This window comes from Neophocaena asiaeorientalis, unplaced genomic scaffold, assembly GCF_003031525.2.
Source record: "Neophocaena asiaeorientalis asiaeorientalis breed wild unplaced genomic scaffold, Neophocaena_asiaeorientalis_V1.1 scaffold225, whole genome shotgun sequence".
Taxonomy (NCBI): domain Eukaryota; kingdom Metazoa; phylum Chordata; class Mammalia; order Artiodactyla; family Phocoenidae; genus Neophocaena; species Neophocaena asiaeorientalis.
In genome coordinates this window covers 3,423,601-3,429,056 of record NW_020172364.1, presented here as the reverse complement: position 1 = coordinate 3,429,056, position 5,456 = coordinate 3,423,601, and positions in this window count along the sequence as shown.

Here is a 5,456-nt window from a genome sequence, read left to right as displayed (position 1 = left end):
TAAGCCCGTGCACCACAACTACTGAGCCTGCGCTCTAGAGCCTGTGAGCCACAACTACTGAGCCCATGTGCCACAACTACTGAAGCCCACGTGCCTAGAGCCCATGCTCCGCAACAAGAGAAGCCACCATAATGAGAAGCCCACGCACCGCAATGAGGAGTAGCCCCCACTCATGACAACTAGAGAAAGCCCGCACGCAGCAACAAAGATCCAGCGCAGCCAAAAAAAATAAAATAAGTTAAAAAAAAAAAAAAAGAAACTCTAGGGCAGTGATTAATTCAGGGTCCTTGTTACTCCTCAAGGAATATACAGAACGATATCTTTGAATGCTTCTGCTGAAACTAAGGCCCCCACTCAGGTGGAGGATGGTAACTTCAGGCTGAACAAAAGATTCCTGGAACATGGCCCTGTTACCTCACCACCAGCCAATCAGAAGAAAGTCACACACCCTGCAGCCCTCACCCAAAATTTTGCCTATAAAAACTTCTCCCTGAGAACCATCGGAGAGTTTGGGGTTTTTGAGTATGAGCCACCCATTCTCCTTGCTCGGCCCTACAGTAAACCTTTCTCTGCTGCAAATTCCAACGTTTCGATTTGTTTGGCCTCAGTGTGCATGGGGCACGTGAACTTGTGTTCTCTAACACTTTGGGGCTCCACACGTTAGTGGATGGCCACCTGAGGATTACCCCTGAAACATCCGGGCCCCACATTAGTGGCCAGGCCTCCCCACAACTTTCCATTCCCCGTCCCTAGGTCCCAACATCTCGGCGCTCACAGAAGTGTTCTACGTCTCCTGGCTGCTCTGCCAATTGTTGGGCTGCACTCGGCAGGCCTAATAAACCACATGCTTGCCCAGCTTCAACACCAAAGAAAGAGACTGGAGTCAGTGACAGAGACACCAATGATTTAATGGATGCGGGAGCTTACACATCTGAAGCAGCGTCTTGGAGCGACAGACACCTCACTGGGTGCGGCAGACGGAAGGCAGGACATGGCAGCAGGCTACGCTCCTGGCGGCAGGGAGAGATTACCAGTCTTGGGGGAATTGACGTCAGGTTGGCTCATCGGTTACCAGGAAAACTAGCAGAAGGGCACGCCCCTCACTGCCCCTTTGATAAGCTATCAGGTGGAGATGTTCTGATCTAAAGTTAGAACAACCATTAGCTGAGGTGAGGGTAAGAATGTAGGAAGGTCAGTCATGGACAGCGTGTGGATGAAACAGGCACTGGTCGAGCAGGGATGTATAGAGAGCAAGAGAACAACCATCTCGAGTGGCCGGATCATACAGTCTTGTTTTGAGGAAGAGGGACAAGAGCCTTTATTGCCTTCTTAAAGAGAATTTTAGCAAAGTCACCACGGGTCCTAGCGCTCTGTCGGAGCCTCTCATGGTGGCATCCTTCTTTGATATGGTAACAGAGTAAATAAATCAGTACTTTCTATCTTTGAGCACCATCTACCAAAGGGAGACCCCCACCTTTTGGATGGTCCTGCCAGCTCACCCTGTGGATGTATGTCTCTCTAGCCATCTGGGGAAAAGCCTGTCCCTTTGGTATAGGTCTAATGGGATAACATAGGCCAAGCATTTGTGTGGTCCAATGTGATATAAGAGTGAGGTGGACTGAGCAAATTTTATCACCAGCTGCAATTTATGCCCCGGAAAAAATACAAAAAAAGAGTCTGCCTTCTCGTTGCTGGCAACATAAACCGGAAATTCCCTGCACCAACTCAGGGCTGCAGGCCGCAGGTGTGAACACACACACACACACACACACACACTACCATCATTGAGCCCCAAGCACAGCCAGCTCAGGACTCAGTACCACTCAGCAGTTAAATTTTCCCAGAGAAAAAGTTATGCAGGTGACAGCCAAGTACTCTTTTAGCATTGGCATTTAACAGAGAACAAAAGTGAACTTTTAACTCTTCCTTTCTCTAGGTGTCCTAAAATTTCTGTTTCATTAAAATTAATGGAATCAAGTACAGTCTGGTCCATGAAAGGAGTAAACTCTGACTTGAGGCAGAGCCTTAAAAACACCATGCACTAGGGACTTCCCTGGCGGTCCAGTGGTTAAGAGTTCGCCTTCCAATGCAGGGGGTGTGGGTTCAATCCCTGGTCGTGGGCCTGGGATCCCACATGCCTCACGGCCAAAAAACCAGAACATAAAACAGAAGCAACATTGTAACAAATTCAATGAAGAGTTTGAAAATGGTCCACATCAAAAACAAAAAGTCTTTAAAAAAACAAAAAACACCATGCACCAGATTTCTATTTCTTATCCTGCTGTCAGTCAGGAGCCATGGAAGTGTTTTTGAACAGAAGGGAGATATCGTCACATTTAAACTTTTGAAAGATCACTCTGGTAGGTTAATGATGGTGCACTGGGCCGATGCCTTCATCTCCACTGCTTTCTGAAATCCTTTTTTTTTTTTTTAATGTTTTTAATATTAAAATCCATAAGGAAAGAGAGAAGAGGAGAGATGTCAAAAGCAACATTTTGGAAGCTGGAAAGCAACTAGACAGACAGTAACCAATGTACCTACCAGAACCAAGAAAGTTCAATCCTGAGCTGTGGAGCAGTAAAGAAAAAGATCCTATTTATACCCAGAAATGCCAAATGGTTCAGGAATCGGTGGCACCAGGTACCTCTGAAAGTGGAGAGGGAGGACAAATGCTGGTGAAGCTGGAGCCAAAAACAGGAGAACTGAGGACCGATCCCTGCCCCCACCCCACCCCATCGTTTCCCCCATTCCAACAGAACTGGAGGTGTTTTTTTCTGAAAGGGTAAAATTGAGGGTCTCTGGACTGGCACGCCAGGCAGAGTGAGGGCAGGGGCCCACACTGAAAGTGGGATCATATGCGGGGTTACATGCTGAATACTGAGATGCGCCCCATCCATAGCGTCCTCACCCATCTGTTCCCCAAAACTGGCAGCCACGTTCCTAAGCCCCAGCCGCGACACTGGATGAGCCATCTGCAGGAATCTGAGCAGCCCAAGAAGAAAACCCCAAAGATCCTGATGGTCACACTCCCTGGGAAGCAGCCCCACCAGCCCAGCCCATCCTGCAGCACAGCTTGTAGCAAACTGGCTGGACCTGGTGACCCCCGCTAGGGGGTGAGGGATGGAGGAGTCCACATGATGCCTGGCTTCTGTTCACCTGGTTCCAAAAGAGACTGACCCATGTGCCTTCCCTCACCAATCTCCTCCTCCTGGCCTGTGACCTTTTCCTCCCCCACTCCAGGTCTCTTATGCCATCACACATCTCTTGTCCCCTGTGTCCACCCAGTACATCGGGCCAGGCAGGCACTCAGGCCCAGGATGCAGGCCTTTGGTCCCAAGGGACCATTCCCTCAAGACCAGGATAGATGCAGCTGCCCACAGGGGTAAGGGGTCAGGGCCTGCAGTCTCTCAAGTACTGCCCACGGCAGGCCCTTCCCTAGGGAATGCAGGTCCCGGGCAAAAAATTTTTTGTGGCGCTGTCAACATAAACAATTTGATTTGATAATGTATTACCAAAATTCATGGGCTCACATGAGCCACGCTGGTGGATTGAAGAGGTACTTAATTATTTGTTTACTGTCCAGTCAGAGCACTAAAGACTCTCTGTAATATACAGGCCCCATCTCTTCCTGTCTAGTCCAGGAACCATCTCTTCATGTTGTTTATGGCCAAGGTTGTCATTCTCAGCAAACTTCATAAATCTCACCTCAAGGAAAAGGTAGCAAGGCTGTTATTACTCACGGTGCTATGGCTCTTCGGAACCTGTTTATATTGAAACAACATAGACCTCCCTGCCTCTGTGGTTCTCTAATACTATTTATTTAATGTCCATCCCATCGCTACATCATCCTTTTCTTTTTTAATTAATTAATTAATTTTGGCTGCGTTGGGTCTTCGTCGCTGCGTGTGGGCTTTCTCTAGTTGCAGCGAGCGGAGGCTACTCTTCGTTGCGATGCGTGGGCCTCTCACTGTGCTGGCTTCTCTTGTTGCAGAGCACGGGCTCTAGGCATGCGGGCTTCAGTAGTTGTGGCTCACAGGCTCTAGAGCACAGGCTCAGTAGTTATGTCGCACGGGCTAGGTTGCTCCGCAGCATGTGGGATCTTCCCGGACCAGGGCTCGAACCCATGTCCCCTGCATTAGCAGGTGGATTCTTAACCCCTGGGCCACCAGGGAAGTCCCACTGCATCATCCTTGGTGCGGCTTCGGTGATTCTCTCAAAGGTTGTAGCAGTGCTTCCTTGATAATGATCACAAGTGCAAGTCTTACCCAAAGTATGAAAAAAAAAAGAAAAAGTACTTATTTATTTTCAGATTATGTTCAATTTACCATTGGGGATTTTACAGTGTGAACATAGAAGAGCACATCTTCCAACCGTGACCCCTCAGGAACGCTTTAGGTCACAGTCATGGAATTTTTAGAATGTGACCTCTTTCCCTGTTGACCACACCCCCGCCCTCCACACACCATGGAAGGAGAGGCGAGGGAGATCATGGCCAGAGTGAAAGGAACAGTGTCGTTCACGCTCCCCATCACCTCCCAGCAAGTGCAGACACCCGTGGGAAAGGCCCCTTGCTGCCGAGCTGGTCTGAAAGTCCTTGGAAGAGATGGGAGTCCCCAGAGCACAGCCGGACAGGTGGTGTGGAGGCCCCCGGCAGGGTGGGGAGGGCACACAGGGACCACTCGCTGCCACCCCTGCCCTTCTAGGGTGCTGTGGCCCCAGGGCAGCGCTGTGGTTAGAGCACCGCCGGGCCAGAGCTGAAATGTGGACACACACATGCAGGCTCCAGAGCTGACAGCAGCCCAGAGCCTTGAATTTGTCCTGAGTCCTGCGTGACTCAAACTCATGTGATCCCACACAAAAATACTGTGCCGGCCAGCAGGAGCAAATCCACTCACCAGGCTGCCCTCCGGGAAGCGGGGCCCATCCCCGAGCCCCAGGACGACACCACTGGTATGAGTTCCAGAACTCCTCAGGGCATGAGGCTCACCCCAGCAGAGAGTTGGAGATAACACAGAGGCGACTGACAGGACCCCGGGCCCACGTGGGTCCTGATCCTGGCTTGGGGGCTCTCCCAGGAGGGGAGCTCTGGCTGCTCTAGGTCATCCGAGTGGGACTTGGAAAATTTTGAGGAACAGGCTTCTGGAGACCATCACCCTCACAGGCCCAGTTCAGGCTCTGGGCACCCGGCCCAGCTGGTGCTGCCAGCCCAGCCCAGCCCAGATATCCAAGTGGGTTTAGAATATTCTAAGGAGGTCACTCAAAAGCACTGGGCCCTCTGAGGCCCGGCCCAGGGCAGAGACCTGCTTGCCCACATCTGAGGACTATACTGGCCCAGGGAGTCAGTTTACCTCCAAGCTATCGTCTCAGCCCTGAGCTTTGGGGGCCCTTGGTTCTTCTGGCAAAGATAGGACATCCAAGGCCCTCCCCAGGCTGTCCCAGCCTGTCTGTCCAACCTC